General features: G+C 40.6%; 1 protein-coding gene across 1 annotated transcript in view; it reads right to left on the bottom strand.

The window, feature by feature from the left end:
* Positions 1-24,710, bottom strand: part of LOC111073412 — a 41,377-nt gene that overhangs the window by 12,821 nt on the left and 3,846 nt on the right. The window contains exon 2 of the mRNA XM_022365709.2: positions 4,118-4,129. The gene's annotated coding sequence lies outside the window, so the exon portion shown is untranslated. The remainder of the gene's footprint in view (positions 1-4,117; positions 4,130-24,710) is intronic.

The following is a 24,710-nucleotide window of genomic DNA, read 5'->3' as shown; positions in this document are numbered from 1 at the left end:
TGTGATTCTATGGATATCCTTTAAGGTAGAACAATATTAAAATCCTCTTTCATAATGTTTTATTCATGAGAGAAACCGTGCTAAAGGGGTGATAAGAAAAAAAAAAGATACGGAATATAATGCTGAAAGAATGTCCTTTTCGAGAGCTTTACTTTTCTTGTATGGATTTTCCTTCTGTTAGTCTCTAATACTTATTCCAAACTTTGTTTTTATAGTAAAAGCCACAAAAGTTTCTTTCGGCCACCTAACCAATTAAGGAGTTCCATTCCAGTCTGCGCAAAGGAAAAATGATATCCGACTTAACCCGAAAAGTCCATTAAAACACATGGAAATTCATTTTAGGCCAGTGTCCTAATGGCTCTCCCACACACGCACACATACAGCCGGACACACTTGGAGATGCAAAAATGTTCACAAAGGAACAGAAAGGAGAAATGGGAAAAGGTGAGCACAGCCAAAGCTCCTCAATTTACACTCGCACACCGAAGCAGACGCATTAGGCAAAGGTCCAAAGCGAAGGAGAGAAAAAAACATTCACACGTGCGAAAATGTAACAATTTACAAAAGGATATGCCGAAAGGGACACACACTCACACGCAGAGATACTCTGAGAGAGAGAGAGAGAGAGAGAGAGAGAGAGAGAGTGGGAGGCGAGACTGTCGCACTGGCGACGGCCAGCATGGAGAACGAACCCGTGTGTCCGTGATTTGATCAGGGGAAACGCTCGAAAGTCACGTCTCATGGAAATTAGTAACAAGGGAAGGCTCGCCTTCCATGGGGCATTCCGTTCACCGATTAAAGTTGAAGTTGAACAAGTGTAGCCTTATATTTCATATTGTTGGTATATTCGTAGGGAGTAAAGACTCAATCAACTGCCTTCATTGTCACGGTTTTCTCTTTGAAGTCGTGACTCTTATCCACAGGGCATCTCTTATGCAGATGCTCTGCCTTGTTTTAGTTTTCCCCTTATCCTTTTGGCTGCTTTTCATTTTTTCTTTCTATTTTCCCTCATACTTTTGTATGTAAATGTTTGAACTGTCTGCACGAGTGCCACGAGGATGCAAAATTCCAGCACCAACAACAACACCAATGACAAAAGGGGTCAGCAGTTCACACCAACATAATGCAAACACAGCCTCACACACAAAAGCACACACACAATATGCCTGCATTAATATGCAAATATTTGAGAGGGAACATTTTTGACTTGGCTCCAGCTCCAGCTCCATCCCACCTCTGCCCTGCCCTGGCCGGGCTTCAGCGGCATCCTCCAGAGTTTGCATAGAGATTGTGTTCGCCATTGTTTTCCGGAGGGGAATCTCTTTTGATAAATAAAATACAAATTTGCATTTACTTAATTTAGCTAACATGACTGGGATAAGATGAATGCTTTCGATGTGGCTTAAGCGGTGGAATCCTTGGAATATTAATTGAGGAATTTCATTGGAAGCAGAAGATGATTCGACAAACAAACGAATCAAATAATTGAAGGAACACAGATTAATTCTTAAAAAAATAATAAATGAAGAGAAATTATCAGATATAATAATATACGGATGAAGATAAATAAATAAATAAAATATAAATAAATATATAATATAAGTAAAATGGATTCTACATAAGTACTATACATACTAAACTTCCTTGTAAACTGATTTTACAAGCATTTTACATTGAAAAGCTTAATCGTTCGTAATCGTTCGCCTACAAAAGGCGGACTGAAACTATTTTTTGTTACCTTATTGGCGGGAATGTTGCAATGGCAAACTCGTGTACCACAGAGGTGTTGCTAATCGAGCAACATAGTGGTATCGAAATGTTGCCAAGGACCAAGTAAAGAAAAGTAAGAGAATGTGGAGAAGAAGTCACTAATGCACTTGAGCAGACCCCTGGCCGCCCGAGTCCTGGTCACGGCTAAAAGTCAAGTCGTCAATGGCAGAACAGGGCACCAGCAACAGGATAATAGGAACTTGGGAAGGGAACTTGCCTCTGAGCACGTCTGGGTCTGGGGGTCTGTTTGAAGCGTGAAATCGATCAGCATCTCCTTCAGAAGCTCCTTCTCTCCAGCCATTAGCTCACCTTCCCTCTTTGCTCCACTTGCATGGTTTTGGCAGCCTCAATGTCAGAGGCAATTGAATTTGCTTTACCACCAGCCAAACACCCACTCTCTGGGACTGAAGACGCTATTTCGATGGCTGCTCCACTTTGCTCTTAACTGCACATTAAACGGCTTGATTGCAGCAGCGCCACACCATTCCATTTAACGTTGAGTACAATTTCTCACACTGTAATCAATGGGCTTTCTTTGGCACTTCTTTCCCTTTCGCTTTGATGGTTTTCTTTATTTGTTTTCCCTCTGCTATTTTCTTGTCCCCTTGCCAACGACATGGGGAAATCTAATTATCCAATGAAATGGGTTGCCTTTGTTTGCTGGGGCTCTTTCAGCAATTGTACCCGCAATTGACTCGAATTTTCCTTTATTTTGTTTCTCATTAGAAGGATGTGGACAATCCGTTGAAAGACTTGAAAGGCCAAGAGAAAGTGGGAATTATTTCTTAGGCAAAATTCCACTTTTAATCTAAAGATGAACTAAATAATCAACCAAAAAATAGTAGCCCATTGATACTGATTTATACAAACTATTTTGTATGATATGAAAAACTATTTTCCATGAGAGAACAATGAACAACAATGAACCTTCTCCATTGTCTTTGGGGAGAAAAAACTATCATCACTTCTGGTTGAACAGCAGAATAAGCCGCCTGTCTATGAAGGGAAGCCCATACCGAAAAAAAGGCTCCCAAGAAATATTTTCCCATATATCTCGCTTATGGTTAGAGGCTCAAAAAATGCCAGAGAAGAAAGCAGTTTTTCTCGCTTCTCAGAGACTCACATTCGCACACTTGTCGCTCATAACTTCATGGTAATGCAATTTGCGTGGCAAGGTGAAAAAAAGTGGCCAACAAAACAGAAATAGAAAATACTCCTCTCCTCCTTGCAAGTTTTTCTTCTTATTTTTCTGGCTAGGTCAAATGCAATTTGAACGGTGAAATTTTGTGCAAAGCTAAAAAAAAATGGCTGGAAATGTGCTGAAAAGGAGGCGACGAAACGGCAAAAGAAAAACGGAACCGCATTTGAGCCCTTTTTATCGAGCAGAAAGTGGAGCAGGCAGGCACACACACACACAGAGCGAGAGAGAGAAATGGATTGAGGAAAGGAAAAATAGACAGAGACAGCATAGAGCGGGGAAAAATGTATATAGCCATGGATACAGGAATGAAGATGGTACGGGTACGGGTACGAGTGAGAGTAGCTGCAGTTTTCGGCTGTCGTTGCTGTTGTACAAAGTGGAAAATGTGGTTAAAAACCGCAATACGAAATAAATTACTTTTTCTGCTTTGCGCTGCAGTCCGAGACTTTGGCGCGTCGAGACGCAGCTCCAGCTGTAGCTCCTGGTCTTCCTACTGGTCCTGGGCCACTTGCCTGCGCCTTGCTTTCGTCCTCCTCCTTTTGCACTCTCTCCACTGCAGCTTGAAATTGAAAGCTTCCGTTTGGCCCATGGAAAGACCATTTATCCACCCACCCAGTGGACACTGTACTCGCTTTACTGTACATTAGGCCGCAGTCCGCCAGTGCTCGCTTCCGTTTTCCGCTAGACGCGCACCCATTGTCTCACCGCCCTTCGCCCTTCGCCCTCTGCGTCGCGTCTCCTCACAACCTCACAAAAGGCAACCCAAATTTTGGTCAGCTTAAAGTTCGCTTAAAGGCAGCCATTGCCATTTCTCCGGCCTATTTGTCAGCCCTCCGAGTGCCGTTGCCTAATTTGAGTTATGACCCTCAAAGAGTGATTAAACTTGTTTGCATTGTTGGCTTAGTGCCCGGGTCGTCTTCTTGGCAGACACATATGCTGTACTTGCGGAAGGGTCCCAAGGTTAGTTGGCTCAGGAAATCTCCGTTTAGTTGGTTCGAACTTTTGAAGCATTAAATATCCTATTTAGAATTTATATCCTGGTTCCAGGAACACCCAATAGTTTCATCTGAGGCTGGCCAACTTTTATTGAATTGTTTTTGATGCAGCGACAATTAGCATTCCTTTATCCAGATTCGCGGCCCTCACCTTCCACAATTGCTGAAAAACAATTTCATATTAGATGAAAATAGTTTTCAAAGGAGCATTTTAGGCGACACAAAGGGAACAATGGCATTTGGGTTAGTTGTGAAGAAAAGTCGCATTAAAGCGAAAGAGCGCTAAGTGGGCAACTACATACAATTACAATTACATTTCTTGGACCCGAGACCCGAGACCCCTGACCTGATCCTCGCTGCCAGCTCTTTGCGCTGAGTCGACAGTTTTCTATGACAATTGTTGGCTGGTCAGCCATTGTTGGGGCGAACTCGGAGAAAGGAGCAGCCAGGGCACAGCAGAGGAGGAGGAGGTGGAGTACTTGGGACAGTTGCCATTTATTTGCCGTTTGCATTCAACGAGTCTGATGAATGGCCATTTGAAGTAAGCGCAGCGCTCGCCGAGATTACCTTAAGTATGCGGCAATTGCACAAGCAGCTTAAGGACATCGTCCTGGAGCAGGAGTCGCCACTGGTGATGGTGATAAAATAAAGTGCGCCTCACTCACCCGTTATTTATGCCATGGGAGGAGCTGAATTTATGGCCTACAAACAAAAGACAGCTCCAGCTGCCAGGGTGTTAAGAAAACTATGCACCACCGAACAGCCACTAAATAAACGCAAATTGATGATGCGTGAAAGAGCCGAGTTGACAATTTTAAAACTGTATCGAAAGAGAGAGGGGGAACGACAGGGCTTTATGGCCCAAATTTCGAGTTATCACTATCCAGTCTTTCACTCTTTATAAATCACATTTATCATAATCGAAAATTTGCTAAGCAGACAGATGCTGGCTGGGGGTGGGAGATTGCAGATGGGAGCAGGGAGCTGCGACCTGCTAGCTAGAATCTGGGAAACAGCATCCATCGGCTTCCATTTGTTTCCATTTTGTGTTAACGTCAGCAGGTCAGGCGCTGTGGAACAATGGAGACACTGAATCCGAATCGGTATCGTGTCTGGAGGAGCATGAAAATCAGAGGCAGGAGGCAAAGTTGCTGCAGGCAACGCACAAAAGTAGGCAGCGGAAGTGCAAGTGCCGTTGCATTGACATTTCCGCTTCACAGCGCTTTTTGGTCACATGGCAACGACAACGACAACGACCAAGGATGGGAAGTGGGATGTCAGCCTGCAAAAACTTTTGCTCCGCTTGGCAGTTTGCTCGCTCTCGAGTGCGAGTGCCTTTTTTCAGCTCCTTAACAAAAAGAACAGCACTGCGAATACACAGAATGGAGACAGCTCCAGTTTGCTTAATTTTTCAGCTAAATCATTGGTGGGGTGCAGTAAATTATTTGTTATATTTCTTAGGGAGTATTGGATGAAAAACAAATGACGGATTTTATCCAACATGGAACTATCCCACATATGTATATTATTTTCGGCAAGAAATAATAAATCGAACTATACATAATCCCATTAGTCTTTTAGCATTCCAGTTTTAATAAAGCGCTTTCCTAACAATTCATGGCTCACAAAATGATACCAAGACACGCCCCTGAGTTCCCCTAATGAATGACAAAAAGAAAGCAGCACCAAATGAATGCTCATTGTTTGACTTCATAGAGAGCCGGGGACAGAGGAGAGTTTGTGCAACTACTTACAGCTGGCAATGTGATTGTTGCTTGAGCCGGGGCCTGTTGGGGGATTACAGAGTTATTTTACAGGACAATGACAAGGAAATGGCAGGGCAGGGCAAGGAAGGGCAACATTATCTAGCGCGTCGCTCTGCCCAGGCATTCGAGTGCAGCTCAGTAGGATCTCGGTTTCTATCTATATTTGTGCATCTGCATCTTTGGTTCCTCGGAATGGTTGGCTGACTTTTGCTGGTGCCTCGGTGCCTCGGTGCCTGGGCTGCCAGAGATGACTGCTGTTGTCTCTGCTCTTGACCAGCTTGGTTAGCTGTTGTTTGTGAATTTGCGCATCACGTGGCACTGACAAAACAATGGGCACGCCAGCAGCCAAGTAGCTCAAATGGCAGCTGTCTGGAGCCCCGTGCGGGCCCTTCTCCCACCCGTCCCAAACATCCTCATCAACCCATTTATTTCATCAGAAATTTTCGCTTTTCACTTGGCGACAACTTTTTGTCGCTGTTGTTTTTGTGTTGCCTTCGCGTTGCTTAATTAAAAAGTCATCATAATTTTGTGCTGCAGCTGCCGACGACAACGTCGACGCAGACTTTGTTGTAATTTTCTAAAGCTAATAAAATTGCTTTGTAGCTGAAGTGGAAATAAAGCATTTTAAGTGCTTTGGCGCTTATCGCCGACGAAGCAGTTTCCAAATTGAACTCAATGCACTTAGGCCCAGCACAGCATAGGCATCCAAGGCGGTACCCGACAAAGTTAAAGGACTTGTTTAAAATTTTATGACATTTTTATACTTGGCTCCCGGACTAGGCAGGCACACCAGGACAGGAAAGGAAGGGCAGGAAAGGACAAGGCACGCCGGGCCATTAAAATGTTTAAGGCAACATTTAAGCGCTCAAATTCATATCTTCCCATCTTTAGATCTCCATCTATGTGAGCAAAGCCGGCCAAGAAAGTTATTCTACATTTGTATATCGAAACTGGAAAAGCCCCAAAAAAAGAGAACCTGTTGTTTGCATTTCCAACAATTAACTGTCTCTAAGTAAGCTCATGTAATCCCTGAGATTGAAACTTTTAGAATGGTTCAATGTTCTGTGGAAAATGTTGATGAGTTAATAAAGTCATTAACGTAAGTTTTTGGCATAAAAAGAGTGTTGGCTCTGCCCAGGCATCCAAATATGAAGGAGATACCCCAAAATAAAGGAAATGGAAAAAAATGAATAAGAGCTTCATCAGTAAGGTCTTTTTTAATTTTGCGAGTATAAACTTTGAGGCAGCTAATGAAGACACGCTTTCGTTTCACATTCGGCATTTCCTTTGGAACAAAAATTCATGAAAAATTGAATTATAAGAAAAACTTCCTCCAGACCGCTCAGCCAATCTATTACATGAAAAATGTGCAATGCAATTTAATTGAAGTTACAGCAATGCAGCCGAGGCAGCAGCCATAGTCGAACTCGATGTAGGGAAAAAACTCTGGTGCAGCACATGGCAGAATGCTCTGCCAGCAGGTATGTGTGGCCCACCTGGCGTATGCGTAATAATATTTTGCAGCTCCCCACGTATTTTGCATAATTTCCACTTGCTCAACTTTCGCTGCAAAAACAGTGCGCAGCTGGTAAAAAAAAAAAGATGCGAAAGAGCGTGCACGCCGAAAAAGAAGAAGCCAAGTTACCAAACAGAAAATTAAATTTCAACTAATATACATTTTTTAAGCACCTTACAATTGCAACAAATTACGAAGAGGGAGCCAGGACTTGAAGTCCAAAGACATTTGGCACTTGAGCAGCTTTCAGCGAGGCCACTGTTCCCTCTGAATTTGACTTTCCGGGGACTGCGTCCCCGCCACATGTTGAGTGGCAGAAAATTGTGTCAAACTCGCTCAGCGGGCGGTGTACCGAGTGTACCGGTCTGGTTGGTGGAATGCCACGCGTAGCAGGAAATTTGCATATTTTAAAGAGCGCAGAGTCAGCGCTGCCACAGTCGCAAGAACACAGCCCACAATTTCCAGGAACATTTTACTGCGGAAACAGAAAACGCAAATAATTTTTGTTGGGCTTGCGTAACAATTTTATAGCCCTTTGCCCACTTGTTGCATCTGCGGCATTTCTCGTACTGATTCCTCCAAATCTAAAATAATGGTCTAAGTTGGGAGCAATCTTTTGAAATGAACACAGTTGGATGGAGAAAACTAATCTTAAATTGTCTTAAAGTGTTCCCAATTCCAAATTGAAATGTTTCATTCACATGAAATCTTGCTTTTCACAATCTTCTTATCGCCAAAAACCTATCGGGCAGAGTTTTGCGCACTTCACCGCAACAGACTTTACACAAACAAAAAACTTTATCTGCATTTTCTTTAAGCAAAATGAAGCGTACTGAGCGCTTAAAAGAAAATGGAGAAAAATCCCAATAATGTTTTTTCCTTTTCCTACTTTGGTTTTTCACATTAAGCTTTTTTCTCAGCATGAAATAATATTTAAAAAAGCAACAGGCCATGGAAATCGTACACGAGAAGGAATAACTGGAGGAAATCCAAAAACTATTATGCAAGAGAAATGAGAATATGCCCAGACTTGGGCTTCTTGATCTATTTAAGCAAAGTATTTTTTCAGGGAATGCAAAACGGATTCACATTTAACAGAAAATAATAATGTAATATTTCCAGTAGAGTTTTCAATCACTTGAGCATTCCCTCAAAGTAAATCATTTTGCAGTTAATGCATTAAAAAGAAACAGAGTGATTTTCAATATAAATATATGTATTTTGGCATATGCAACTTAAAACAAAGTGTAGTTAATAATAAAAAACGCTATAATCAGATTTAGTACTACTACTATAATATCCCGTCCACAAAATGCTTTCCGTTCACCGTTGCGTATGCGCAATTTTCAATTAAATCTAGGAGACCAACGAGCAGAACGCATTTTGGGCTGGCAATTTCGAATACGGTTTTATTGTCGTGTTTTTCTCAAATGACGGAAAACAATATTTGAAATCGCGAGAGCGGAAAATGGCCGTGGCATAAAGGGGAACGGAACGGAGTGGGAGACTGACGCATCGGTAACACGCATCGCAGCGTTGATAAACTGTGCATAATTTTGCATATCAAAAGCAAAAGCAGCAATTAAGTCAGCATGGGCAGGAGATGCATGAGATGCATCGTACAACAATTGCTTTTGATAGATAATTGCTGCAGATATAGCACGGGTATGAGTGGGTGTACTCGCTGGGTGTGTGTGCCTTTGCTTGGCTAGCCCAGGCTCAGCCACACATGTCTGTATCTTGTATTATGTAAAAGCGAAATGCTCAACACTCTGGCAATTTTCATAAAATTAGAGCCACAACTGTGTTGCGAAGGCAGGCAGAGCAGTTACCCAAATAAGAGAGACGAATTTTTTTTCGATTTAAGGAGCGGGAAGACCTTCTATTTTCCATATCACATAATTTTGGAATAGTACTTCAAGAATGTGTTGCTGTACTTTATCCCGGAAACATCGAGAAACTTTCCGATCAGCCCACGTTCCATCACTTGATGTTGTGGCTTGCTGTTTACGTATGCATCACATTTTCCACACATAAAATAATTATAATTTTGTGCGTGCTTTGATTTTGTGCCACTTGACAATTTTCCATTGGGTTTCCTGTAAATTTCAAATTGCGAACACAGAGCACAGGCTTTTTGGTTGGTGTTCATCTACACGCACGCATAAGTATCCATAGACTAAATATGTTACCCTGGTTGTGAAAAGCTTCTGCTTTGGGGTATTATCACCACGAGCAACAGTTAATAGGTGTGTGAGTTTTCTTTCTATTTTATTTGAGTTTGATTACTGAGATTTAGCTTTGGAGTAATTTGGGTAGCATAGATTACAGAAATAATCCTCAACTTAATTGTAGAATATTTTAAGATACATTTTTATTACTATCCCCAAGCCAAACCGGTTTCCAATAAATGTATAAATGTTTTCCTTAGTAATATTTTTGCTCCATTGACCCAATTATTATTTCCAAGATTCCCTCACTGCCACAGGGACACACAATATTTTTAATTAGTTTTCTTTGCTAATTACTGTCAGGTAAACTTTGTTTTCCTTCCTTCCCATCCTTATCCAGAGTGAGTTGCGCTGAGAATGTGCGTTCAGTGTTTATTTGCTTTTGATGTGAGAATACTTTCGTATCTGGGTATTAAAAATTCATTTCCCTCTAAATCCAATTAAATTGCCCATTAATATGCATGGCGGATCTGAGAGATTCGGGCCGAAACAGCAGCTACTCATGTGGTTCGCGAAAACCCACAAGCAGGAAGTAACAAGTCAATAGCTTGGTCTCATCTGTTTTAGATCCTACTTCCACTGCGGAAAGCACCTATGACAATTACTCCCAGCATGAACACGAATTGACGTCACCAACTCTTGACCTTTGTCCCTGACCGATAGGGGGAGCAAGGGAACAGCCACCGCTCATTCAGCCAATTTGTGGCTCATTCATTAAAACCCGCTTAGCTGGCAGAAACCAGTGGCAGAAACTGCCTGTGGAGTACAGGGAGGGTAACCCACATCATGCGGGTTGTTGACACAAAAATTACGCGCATGAAAGTCAACAGGGAAAATGAGTTAAATCAACATCATAAGCGAGCGTCGTTTGTGGAGAATAAATGCAAAAACGCAGAGGGGAAAATTAAATAAAAAAAGAAACGGAGGGAAAATTAAATTAGTTGAATAAAATGCTGTCGAGGCTTTCTTTATAAAGCAAATTAAATAGTGAAAACTCACATGTGATGCTGGAAATCTCCAAACTAAAGGATATTCTTCTCTGTTCCACAATTTTATAATCGCATCCAAAAATAGTACATCGACTTTGTAAAGCATATTCAATTTTCGTCTTGGTTTTTTCTTAGAGTCTGCCGCCTTGTTTGTCTTGGGTTATGTAAATAATTGACTTAATGGGGAACTGAAGTGCAAATAAACTAGACATTGTGCAATTGATACTGTTTATGCAACGAATTGTCAAGAGTGGGAGCTATAGTAAGCAAATACATTTGAATAGGGTGGGAAAATATAACAAGCATCGCGGAAAGCGTCATCACAACCAATACTTAAAAACGAATCAAATGTAATTTTTACCAGATTGCCACAGCCACTTTAAAGACTTCCGACTAATCCCCACCATCATTTCAAATGCACCCTGCCATGCCAGAGCCGGTCTCCGGGGCTGGATCCACAATATGTTGGAAAACTAAATAGAGCGATAGGGAGATGGAGGAGGAACGGTGGCAGTAAGAAAAACCAGCAAAAAGAAAAACTTATTGGTTTGGTGGGCAACTAAAACGCTAAGCTCTTAAGCGAGCTTTTATTTATTTATATAAAACGTCGCTTTTAAACCGTTCTGTTTGAAATGCATATTGAAAGCGAGTCCGGCTATTGAGTCCATAAATTTATAAATATGTTTTTTTTTTTCATATTTTTGCTAATATTTTAAGCTGATTTCCGCATGGAATTGAACGATAGCAAAATATGTTAAGCGGTTACCATGAAAGGCCTGCCTTTTTTCTGCTGCCACAATACACCAGGCTTACAAAGTAAAAAGTGAACTAAAAAGTAACAAAATAATGAATTATATTATATTCATAGTAATGGCCACAGGGATTTAACAAAGTGATTGCCAGAGATACAAAAGCGCTTGAATTATAGTTGGAAAATAAACATGAACTGAAGTGGTTTTATTGCTCATTCAATTTTTTTACTTTAAAAATCATTGATTGAATTCTTAAATGTTTGTCAGAACATTTCATATGGGGCAGACATCCTACTCTATACATATACATATCTATTAAAAAACATGTACATATGTACATACATACAAGAATTTCTATATATTCTGTAGGAAATTCATATGACCCAGAATTCAATTGGTGCAATTATTTGGGACATAAATCAATTCTGTGCCAGTCGAAAATTATTTAAATATTTCACAAATATTTGGACAAAAAAATTCTGAAACTAATTGGTACACCTGCCAGTTGTTGGGTCATAAAACATGGATAAAATTTTATGAAATAAATAAAATATAAATAAATAAAATATGTCCGAAAAGTGAGCACAGGTGCATATTACCAGCATATAAAATAGACACAGACAAAATGCCGAAATAAAAGGCAGCAGAAAAAATTCGACACACATTCCTGTCTCTGTATTCGGAAAATGTTTTTCTACTACCAACTTTTTCGGTCGCAGTCAAACGCATGGCATCCACTTCAAGCCACACTCGATTTATTCCCAATCGGGACAAATGGAACAGCAAAATACTCGCTTTTGTGGGTGGCAATTGTTTTTTTCGCATACAGTAAATATCAAATTGATGGACATGGTTTCTGATTTGTTGATTGTGACGAACGAAATACTTGCACAATTTTTGTGATTGCCATGTGTCGACACACACTTTTTTATTCCGATATTTTTTCTGGTTTCTACGGATTAAATAGGATACCTAAACAAATACTTATATTAGTATGGAATTCTCTCAATTTTCCGAGTTCACCTACTATCAACATTTTTCCTGCGTAGACCGAGCTTTAAATTGATAAATTTACGAAGCAATTTGATTAAATGCTCTTGCGGGTTGGCGCTGTTGATAATTAGATACAATTCGAAATGTAAACCAATTAGTGTTGACAGTATCGATATAGATGTTATTTAGCGCTTAGCTCGATAATCTAAATTGGGTTAAATTTAATTCGTTAAAGACAACAATTTGTTTTAGGCAAGCAACAAAAATCAGAGCTCCCAACAGAGCTAGAATTTTCATCGATTACGGCAGCATTTAATTAAATATTAACTCCTACAAATGAATGCCAATCCAATTAAGCCATATCCATTCCCTTCAAATAATCAATAAGTTTTATTACAATTATCCCACTCAAACGGCAATGGAATCCGACGTTGGATTGGCACATCCGTTTCCGTTCTATTAACACGCATTTCCGGTGCATAAATATTTAAGCGAGCGCAAGCCAGCAACCAACAAAATTCTATTTTCGATATTTGTGCTAGTGCGAGTATTTATTTTTCTTTCTTTTTGATGCTGCTCTGCTGCTCCTGTGCAGTGGGGAAAAAAACACTGTAAATTAGTATGTGAAATTTCTGATAGTTTGCCCTTATTCCCAAGCCAAACCGGAAACGAAAGCTGTACGGCACACACGGGGGCTGTGGGGAAACAGACTGCTGGGACAGCTACAGAGCTACATGACGACGGTCTGACCAAATCAACCGCACCAAAACCAAAACGCAAAAGCAAAACGCAAACTCCAATTGCAACTAATTTCTGTTTTATGGCCCCTCGCACACGCATAAGCTCTCACGCACACACATGCTCTCACAATCCCACACACACACAAACACACACAGCACACAAATACTTATACGTATAAAGAAAACTTTTGTTTGCACTGTTTGCCGCATTGACCGCGTGGTTGGCTTTTCGATACGCTTTCAATTTCCTTGCGGAGCTCCGCTCACAAAAGCGAAAAGCAAAAGGCTCAATGAATCTGAACCAACAAAAACGAACAGAAAAAACGAAATAACATATTCGATATCTGTGGTTGTGTCTGTGACTGTGTTTTTTTTTTTTGTGTGGGTTCAATTATTTTCCATCCAGTTGTGCGGAAAGAATGAAGTTTTGGGCAGACAGAAATGCCATGAAAAGAAATTTGATGCCGAAAACAGAGGAATATTTCAAAAATAAGAGTACTCAATGAAATACATGGTCAGTTGGATCCGAATTTAAGCTATTGAGCTATAAATATTAATTTAAAATCTGTTAATTTATTTTTGTAACAAATATTATTTACACAGCTAACATTTTCTTTATAACTTTTTTAAAATAAGAACATTAGGCTCATTATATATCTTAGGTTTCGCAATAAATAATACGTACCTCTTCTATGTGCCATTTATAGAGTCGGAACCATTTTTATGCACTAATTAAGAAGAAGCTGATGGTTATCTTTACATGCGAGAATATACATTCTTTACCTTGTGTTGTCTTTTAATATTGTTTTTGTATTCGTGTTGTAATTATTCTTCGATTTCTTGCATACTAAAGTCTAGTCCCATGTATTGTATGTATTTTAATATGACTTCACAGTGCTTCTGGGTCGTATTTCAGTTTCAAACTGGTTACATATGAAGAACCAACTCACATTAATTAGATACTAAAAAGGGTACTCCATCTTTCTCTCTCTATTCTCTCTCTCTCTCTCTGGCATCTTCTGTTCCGCTCGGTCGTCGCAATGCGTCAGTAAACGAGCGATTAAGCGAATGATGCAACGCTATGGCAACACTCGTCGTATAATTAATTTTAAATGAGAGCGGCACTGCCATGTCCTGTCACATGGTGTCTCTTATGCCAGCCCCAATCCCCAGCCCCTACTCACAACTGTTTATCCCACATATCCTGAAATGTCCAACGAACATCTGTGTGTATGTATGTATGTGAGAGTGTTCTCCTGTCTGTCACTAGATGCTGACAGTTTTATAAATTTGCCATTTATTTTATTTCCAACATTTTCGCATTTTATTTCCCCTTATTTATTGTTTAATTACAAGTTTGGCTCTCAGCTTTCAAATTTGTTTCCCGCAAATATCAGAAGGGGGGGCAGGCAATATTAATTAACAGTATCAATTAATTGTTCTGGACAACTAACAAACTCATCAATTTCTGGAAACGTATAGGGTGAATTCTGGAAAACGATAAATATGTACAAAATTAAAAAATAACTCTAAATATAAAACAATATATGAACCAATATTTTTGTGTGCCCTTTGGGCGTAAAATGGTTCTTGCTCCGAAATATTCGTATTTTTCCGACAGAAATTTGAACGTTCCTGTGCATCTCCCGCATTGACTGCACCTTGACCTGCCCCTTGGCTTGGCTTGGCTTATGTGTGTGTGTGTGTAACGACGAAAAAGCCTTTTTGACTATTTTTCCCAGCATGTAAATATTGTTTTTATACGTTAACCATGCACGGCACCAACACAAACATACGCAGATATGGGCAAGGACTCCGACACATTCACGTCGGTCCCATGTCAAAAAAGTTTTCAGTGTGAAGGCAGGGAGGAGTGGACGTAGAACACACACACACAAACACAAACACAAACACACACTTTGGGCTTCCCTGTTTATTCAATCAACAAGACTGAGGAAGCGGAGAAGGGGGAACTGTACCGATGCCACAATGCAGGAGAACATGACAAACGCAAGATGACAGTTGCCATGCTGAAAAATGTCACAGGTACACACTCACTCTATGACGATCTCTCTCGTCCCACACTTTGACTGTCTCTGTCTCTTCCTCTCTGTATCTCGGGTTTCACCGCTCTGTGTCTCTTTTCCATCTCCCTCTCTGCCACACAAGAGTTTTCGCATTTATTTCTATGCCAGAGTAACTACAAAGTTTTTCTGCTATTTAAATCATGACAGTTTATCTAAGCAAAAAGCCCCTGCACATCTCTCTTTCTCTCTGGCCAAGGGACGCCGCAACAGTTGCCACACCTTTTTATGGAACGCCTCCTCGCTTTGAGGCAATCCTTAGCCGCCATGCAGAGTCTCACCCACAGCCACGCCAACATCACAGACCACAAAAATTCTCTCGCTGTTTTTGGCATCTTGTCAAGCTCCCGTCAGTTAGCCGCAATTTCTTCTTGTTTTTCCACTCAGCTTTTGCCTCTCCCTCAGTATGTTTTATTTCATTTTTACCGAAAACTTTGCCATTTGCATTGCATGGGAAGCAATAATAAAGCATTTCTCTTACCTATTCAACATTTCCTTAGAAAAAGTTACTTCGAAATTATAAGCTTGAATCTTAGTCAAAAATTAAATAACAAATTTTAAGCAACTAAATGGTTTTAGCTTTCTACAACTTAATCAAGGAAAATGCAAATTTATGTATCAAATTGATTGACTCTATCCGGCTGTGGATCGTAAATTAACGTCCCATGTAAATGACTTACGAGTCATATCCACAAGAAAACTTTCGCTGGCACAGGGCACACACCTGCGACCCCATTAACCTGATAAAAGCCGAAAGCTCCAGAGTGCTAAAAATGGATGCGCCAACTTGGCTAATCAAATTAGCGGCCGTTGTGATTTATAGACCGCACCCTCGAACACATCCCCAGCCGAAAGTTAGCAGCCAGGACCAGCTAACTTTTAATTTATGCAACTTAATTGAAATGCCATAAAAATATCAGCCAAAACGAAAACGTGTAACAAAATTTATGCGTCCTCCGACCTTTTATTGGGTTAGTTCTCCGAGCTCTATTCCCCTACTGGGTAGCAAGATAAACTAATGTATAGAAATGCTGCAAAAGGTGAAGAAAAAGTGAAATTTTGTTGAACATATTTTCACTAAACATCAACTCAATTAATTTTTTCAATTTGATACAATTACAAAGCGGAATGGTAAGGAAATGCTGACTTATGTGTGTATGTTATATGTTCAGACATATATTTTAACTAAGATTTTTTTAAGCCAAACTTATATCCCCACAGGGTATTAGTTAGTCGCTTAATATAGTCTGTGTTCAGCCCGTTTGCTCTAATGCGTGTTGAAAAGTTTCGTGCTGTGTGTCGTGTTAATGAACTTGACTGTGGCGCCAAAATCGATTAGCCAAAAATGGCCTCTCGCGACTAGTGGAAGGTTTCCCTCGAAGGCTTCTTCTGCTTTTCCATATTTCGAATTAATTAAAAACCTGTCATTAGCAGCCCCGAGAGAAACTACAAAAAAGGAAAATAACATATATTAAGTATACTCGTACGCATGGTGTACAAGATAATTCCGATGCCGGAAATTACCAGGTGAGACAACAATTTCTCTCCTTTTTTTGGTTTCCACTTTGAGGGGGTTTTTTTGTGCGTGTGTGTGTGCAAGTGTGTGTGCGAATCAAGGCAACCTTTTTAAAACGCATAACAATAACGAAAATTTGAAAGAGATAAAAGACTTGAACGTGGGCGGAAACGGAAATGATTATTTCTCATCCTGCAGCTCCGCCTGTTCCTTCGGTTCGCAGTGTCTGAGATGAGTCCGAACAGAGCAGGGGCAGGGACAGGGGCCATGTACCATGGAGGAGGCGTCCGTCTGCCATTGTTGTCATTGCGGCCATTGTTCCATTACAGCATTTGTGTTGTTGCTGATGCTGCTGCAATTTTCATTTGGCCGGCCTTTTCTTGGCCGTTATCAGTGACAAACGGCCATGGCCGGGTCGTAAACGGACATGGGAAGAGAAAAAAGATAGGCACCACGCCCAAGACCGGCACAATTTACACATTTAAAATTCAAATAAACTCATTTGCATGCAGACGAAATGAGCGGCTCGGCCAGCTGGACACTGTCGCAACATATGCCTCCCTGTCTGACCTTTGAACTGGCTCCCAGAGTTTTTGTTTTTATACATTTGTCATCATTAGGCACCTGGGTTGGCTTGCCTGAGCGCCAAGCTGTTAAAACGAACAGCATAAAACCCGAAAAGGTACAGCATCATTTTAAGACTGACCGTGGCAATTGGCTAAATGAAAACAAGACCTGGCCTGCCTTTGCAACGTGGATTTTTAACTAGGAAATTTTAATCTCATGTCTGGGAACATTTTCTATATTTTATATCGAACGATGTATGTAATCGCGTTTCTCTGCACTGGATTTAACCGACCTTTAACCGAGAGTCAATTGAAACTGAAAGCCCAGGCTGTCACTCCGTTGTTTTGACAGTCTTCTCCGGCCACTTCAGAGTCCGTCACTAATCCAGACAAACGCGGCTTAATTACTTACAAGCAAATTGAAACCATAAATAAATAAAATGCGTTGAAACGAAAACTTCAACGGATGGACAAAAATGTTAGGCATGGGGGATAGACGAAAAAGTCGATAGAAAGCAACCTAATACCCATATTGATAACTTAAGCCAGATGATTTACGGCCTGGTCAATCAACAAGATGCGGCGGCGAATACGTCTTCAGGCCCCGGTTAAGTCCTATCGATTTGACTTTTGATTGATATTTGCACTGGGCTTAGTATTTGGCCAGGACTGCCAGTAGCTTCGGGCGGCTCTGTGCGCTTGGCTCTGGTCAGGTTGTCGACATAAATCCTTTAAATGAAGTTAGAAGTTGCCGCCACGGCTTAGGCGTATCAATTTTAATAAATTTGCGCATGTCTTGCCATTAATTTCAGTTAATTTGCCATTTTTCATGCTTTGCCGCACGACACATTCAACACGCCATGAGGACTGCAAGCAAACCCCGTCCTTTGCATACGGAACAGAACGGAACAGCCCGTACATCAATGACACACGGCGAAACGGAACCGTAAATATCCTCGAAGGCAGCCAATATGTTTACACGCACACAGTTCCAGTTAGGGAACTTCTTCGACTCCGCTCATGCTCATGCTCCTGCTCCTGCTCCAGCTACAACTCTGGCATTGGGCGGGAGATTTCCGCTTCCGCAGGCAGCAAGAGCAGCCTGCTCAATGGATTATAAATTTTGCAATGCATCGTAATTCTTTACCAGGTTGAAGATGGCCAGAAGGAGGGGGAGGTGCTGCCAGAACTTGGCCAGTTTGTTTGGCGCTTTGGCTAATAGTTGGCAAAAGTTTTCCTCCACTCGCAACCGAAATGAAGGACATCTCGACTGGCGGAATAAATATTGAAATTGCCAAAAATAAAACTTTCAAGGCGCTCTCCCAATATGCTACAAAGCACAAAGTTTTTAAAGACAGACTGCATTCGCATTCGAAAGCTGTTGGTCCCGTTCAAAGCTAATTCCTCTTGCTTGTTAATTATTCAAATGGATAGGTATTTAAGTTTTGGACAGGCTTTATCGATTATAAATGGTCATCCATAGCATTCCCTCTCTCCCGCTCCTTAACACAATGGGTTCTATAAAACGGCCTACTTACCTTTACCCAGTACTCGATGCTCTGTTTTTCGGTGCTTGGCACTTAAAGAGCCTTGGCTCTGTCCCAGTAATGGTTTCAAAATTCAATGGAGGCCAAACGTGTTCTGTGTCCTCGGCCACTGACCAGCAGCTGCTATATCGATTTTTTTCTTTTTACTTTCATCCGTTGCCAGCTTTTACCTAGCAAGAGATTGTTGTTAATGTATATGAACGAAATTTGTTGGTTTTTTTTGTTTGTTGCATTCCAGGCCATAATTATACATAGTGTTGTTTTCCAAGGCTAGAGGAAAGGAAAAAACAAAAGTGCTATTTGGCAACAGGATATTGGTATTTAATATAGCCACTTAAAGAAGTGTCCAGTTTAAATTCTTTCCAATCTAAAAAAAACGAACAGGAAAAGCTCCTTAAAAAGCACTTTAATTTCCATTGCCTGACACTCGAATTCAAAATGCAAATTCGGGGTTTGTCTATTAGAGGAAGCCAACATTTGAAGAGCAAACAATATCGTTGAGGTGTCACTAACAACCCGCAGCGCTTACCAAAAAACAAAAACCAAATAGCAAAATGAAAATGAAAATAAAAATGAGAGATGGCCAAAAATTATGCCAAATGTTGATAAATCCGTTAAAACCAGTCCAATGCCGCAAGGAGAATGAGAAACCCATTTGAAAAAATGTAATCGAAATTGTTGAGGGCACATAAAACGCACACAATCTCACTCATTCACAAATACACTCGTTTATCATACGAACTATTCAATTGAAGCAACAGCAGCCGCTGAATTTGGCAGCCGACGGGATTTTTCACGTTGGCTTTTTGTTTTATTTTTGTGCGCCTCAAATGTGGAAATCTCGATAATGATGAGGATGATAGACTCCGAAACAGTAACAGCACAATCATGCTCACGTTCAAATTCACAGACACATTTACTTCGGCATCCATGTCGGGGCCAAGTGTCCTTGGCGGTGATTTAAATGCTCACAGTGCGAATGAGGCATAATGGCAAGTCTGGGATGTGTGGAAGGGAAAGCAACAATCCAATCCACTCCACTCCGAAAAACCGCGAGTGTAATTACCGTTGAATAAAGTTGCACTCAATTCTTTTATCGGGCCAGACACGATGCAGCTGTCGCCAACGGTCTACAGGGGATAGAGACGTGAATACTCTATTCAGAAATTAAAAGAAAATATTAATTAAATCGAGATCAGAACATTACCTACATCTAGTACAATATAATTTGTAAGTCTTACGAATTCAATAAAGTTTTTCCTGAATAAACCTTCTTGCAGTGCCATTATAGCCCTATCCTGTGAGGGTAACTTTTAACTTTCCCAGCTGACCGCAGCCCCATACAATCAATTGTTCACTTTTTCTTCTCCCTTTGCCTTTGCGGTTTCTAATTAAGTGTGGTGGATGTTTCTGCAATGCAATTTAAGCACTCACACGCTCACACACATAGACCAATACATACACTACTCGCTTTTTCTGCTCGTCCTGCCAGTCGCCAGATGGCGCTAATGAACTTCCGCTGTCAAATGAAACGCTTACCATGCAAATCGCACCATTTTCAATAATTGAAGACGCCTGCCACCGCATTGTTATTATCATTTTCATTTTGTGCTTCCGCCACTCGACGGTTTTTCCTTTTTTCTTTTCTGGTTTCACATCCGTTTAAGGCCATTTTCATCTGGGTCGGGGCGGGTGCCTGGAATGTAGGCAACAGTTTTTTTGTCTTACATTGGCGTCCTCACTTCTTCTTTCGGCTCCTGCAAATTGCTCACATTTAAATGCAAAAATTGTCGGCACGTCTAGGTGTTCATGATGCTCACCACCTGTACAGGCTGACACATCCCACCCCCCGAAAGACCCTCCCTGTTTCCACCTACCGGCTGCCACCTGTAAATTTACTGCTGCGCGTGCAATTTCATTTGCTTTTACTGTCTTCGGTCTATCTTTCATTTCCCTGTGCCATATTTTTTTTTGGTTTTATTTATTTGCCCAAGATTTATGTCACCGGCAGGAAGACAGGCCTGTCGTAATATTTTCGCACGCACACACACGCACCCATGCCGATGGGTCATATACGGACGTGTAACTGCATTTGTGTGTGAGTGCGTGCGCGTTATGAATATGTATGTGTTCATTAAGGGTGGGAGGAATTTTTTACATCGGCGGAAATGTTGCACTACTTTGGCCCGCCATGTGAATCATCCAGCCGGCTTTGGTCTGTTTCCGCAATTGTATTGTCTGGGTGCTGCGCCACATAGAAAGGATCTGATATCTTAGTCGTGCGGTTTATTGAACTCTGGGGGTGAATGGCATAGAAACAATAGACGTGCATAAATATGTAAAATATTTCTTTCTTAATCTGATATCAATATAGCTCTAACGTGCACAAAGCACACTCATAAATGGTTGATAGACTGTGATAAATGGAATGGAAGTTGAAAATCATTTCGAATATGTTAAATCATAATTCTTAACTATTGGCCCTTTAGATGTATCTACCCGGAGAAGTTTTCTTTGGTAATAATTTGGGAATGCCATACAATCTTCCAAGTCCCAAGTCCGAGTCATAAACAGAAGTATAATTTATATAATAAAACTACTTGGCCATGTAATATTGGATTGAAACATTATCATTCAATGACCACTTGCCATTTGTCCAGGAGCATAAAAACTAATTAAAATACGGTATGCATTAAGAAGCGTTAATGAATTGCAGACATAATCGTTGGGGATGACCCTGGACCCGAACACGTCATCCACAAGGACAAAAAATAGTCCTCATATAAAATGCCATAAAATGGCCGCACGAGAATGTGAAAATGAAATGTTCAAATTGGGAAATTTTCGACAAACTGCGCCTGCAAATGGCGAATTATCCGCGCTGGGGTTCAATTGGCCGGACTAAAGTGAAGTTGGCCAAAAGCCGGGTTCATTTGGCAGCAGGCTTTGTCACATTTTCGCAATTCCCATTCCCCCTTTCCCCTGTCGGGCTGCGTTTTGCATTTTGGGCGATTTAATCTGCCAGAGGACCCCTGACAACATGGCCAACAATTAAGCCGTTCGTGCAAATTCTGTGCAAATTTCTCATTTATCGTTGCTACTGTCAGTGCTAGGGGCTGAAACTGGCCCTGCCTTGGGTCAAATGGAAATGGAACCGCAGGCGCCACATCGAATGCCAGTCGATTGTTACTTTTTGCAATGAAAGCGACTCGCGGGTCCCATCCACTGGCATTCCATACGGTATTGAAAGGGGGGCACTGTGATTAACTGCATCGCAGTCGGTGCTCTTTGCGGGTGCTCTAGCCTTTAATTCTAAACAGCAAAGTGCTAATTTGTTGCGGGAGTCAAGAGCTGGGAGATGCAACGACTGGATTGTCCTGTCCACCAGCAATAAAGTTAAATTGGTCGGTCTGACAAAGTGGAGCAAATCTTCCATTTACCCGTAAATAGGTCACTTCCTTTTCCACGGGATCTCTAATCTCTTCCATTTCCTGATTGAAATCAAATTGTAAATCCGCTTAGCACTTAATGAAAAGCTAACTAATAATAAGTGGAGGCCGCAAGTGCCCCTTTATTCACTTAAGCAGAAAAGAAAACCAGGAAAACTCCCTGAAATGAATGCTAGTGTGGGAATGGGGTATTCTGCATTCTCGATAACACGCTCTCGTGGGAACATTTTGCCTCTATGTTGAGAGTAGAGAGTCGCTGTGGATCGTCAAATGAAGAGAATCAAGTTTGGTGTTGTTATTCGGAAATACTATGAAACCTATATATCCACTCAAATAATAAATAAATAAATAAAAACACATAATTTTCAACCACTACAGTAGTATTAAGTGTTCTGCAGTTTATTGTGTCACTTGCCCTCGGTCTTACGAATCTTTTAATATTTTGTATAATTGTCTCACTGGAAATAGGCCTAACACAGTAAAGAAGTAAATTCAGATGCAAAAAAATTGAACAGATTCCAACTTTGGTATCCGATCAAATTGTAGTGTTCAAAATATAACAAATATAACCAAAAATCGAACTACTTTTAAAAACATATAAAGTATAAAATAACTAATATATTACAATGTATTTGGAAACATCATGAGGATTTTGCTAAAGGACCACAGTGATCGAAAGTCTGAATTTTTTTTCAACTTTCATATCTCTTAGCTCTGAAACCATGGAAATACATTTGATATAAAATTACATACAAATGGTTACATGAAAAAAAATTGATTTATTCAGCTTTGGTTTCTATCTTAGTGTGGCAGCTATTGCCGAACAAGCTAATTACTGACTGTAAGAGGAGCCAACTTGGATATTGATATTTATATTCTCTGAAAATTCGCCTAATTAAATTTGAGTTTTTCATACAATCCTGCAAACTGCATTTTTGCGGCATTGCAATTAGCAAATCAACAAAATGTTATTAGCAAATCATGGAAAAATGGTCGCTTATTACATACAAAAAAATAAAAGTTTCACCAAAAGTTCCCAAATGATTTGAATGTTGTGTTCGTTTGTGTATTCTATTCTGGGTATAATAGCACAGAAAAAATCAACAAGGAATAGGGAGAGTTTGCATTGACAACTCCATGTTGGTAATTTGAAAAGTTTTTCGCTTTTGTTGGGATGCATTCGAAATGTACATTAGCTAATGAATGTGATGGGGGAGTAGAATTGAATGTCAGAAGCCTGACAATTAAGTAAATGTGAAACTAACGGTGAACGTTAAAGGTTGCGATGAAATTATTCGTATTTTTAACTTCCGCTTTTCCCCATAATTCTATAGTAGTTTTGTTTGCTTAATTGCAATTTATTATTATGTATGGAACTTAATATTTATATGTGTAATGTCACTGACTCAGACTGATCTCGCTTCTTCGCTCTCGGCTCTCTCAGAGCCCGTACAGATAACGCGACAAAACTACGACTGCTTCGTGTCTCTCTCGCCCCTTCCTAGCCTACAATTGTACATCGCTTGTGCAAAAGCTAAAGTAAAAAGTTTACATAACAAGCAAACACGCCTTTGAAGCCACAAACACTATCTCAGCATGTTGACCTTTCCGGCTTTACAAAGCGCAACTCATCGCCACACCAAGCCATGGCTGACTTAGAGCAACTGCAGCAGCGCTACATATTGCTGCAGTTTAAAGCCAATACATAAAGAGGAACACAAATGAAAATAAAATAACGTAGTTGTAGCAAGAAGTACAAACAAGTGAACAATAAAACCACTTAAAAAGCAAGGAGCAGAAAATTTCTCTGGCAGCCCTCACACCAAACACAACACCAAGATGAGGACCAATCCCAGCACTAGCAGCAACCCCAACCCCAACCCAACAGCAACCCACTCACATATAAAAACTAACACGCAGAACAGTAAAAGCAGTATCTAGAGCTTTAACAGCATCAGCAGTACCCGAAGCAACAACCAACATGTCTGTCTGTCTGTCGCACCCATACCCGTATAAAAAGCAAAATAATTGGCGTGTCAGACATTTTGTTACGCCCAATTTAAGTGCTTCCTCCTTTGCATGGTAGGACAGAACACCCTTCTCCCCAGCTCCTCTCCAGATGATCTACGGGAAGTGCTGAATGCTCCCAGACAAATCCATTACACGGATGATACAGACAAAACATAGAAAATTGCATAACCTAAAAGCACCATTACTGGAACGAACTGCACGGAATCAAATATTAATCCTTTTGGATTTTGATTTGATTAAAATGTTTTATAAAGTGACTGCAGAGTCCGCCGATTTATAATCGAACCTATGGGACTCTTAGAGGACTCTTGCGGCTCCTAAAAGGCTCCGACTAGTAGACAAATTAAAGGGAGATAACGTTTTAAGTCTAACCGCACTGAGGATGTACTTGATAAGTTTCTTTAGACCCGCATAATCCTTATTTGTGCAATTACATGGAGTGTGCAGCGCCCAACCCTCGAAAACATAAATTGTATAATGAGAATGAATGAGAATAAACAAACAATATAGAAAATATGGAGAATAATATAGAAAAACTAGTTATGAGTACGCATAAATATGTAA

This window comes from Drosophila obscura, unplaced genomic scaffold, assembly GCF_018151105.1.
Source record: "Drosophila obscura isolate BZ-5 IFL unplaced genomic scaffold, ASM1815110v1 contig_189, whole genome shotgun sequence".
Lineage (NCBI taxonomy): Eukaryota > Metazoa > Arthropoda > Insecta > Diptera > Drosophilidae > Drosophila > Drosophila obscura.
Note: the sequence above shows the minus strand (reverse complement) of the source record. Positions and strands in the feature narration are given on the sequence as shown.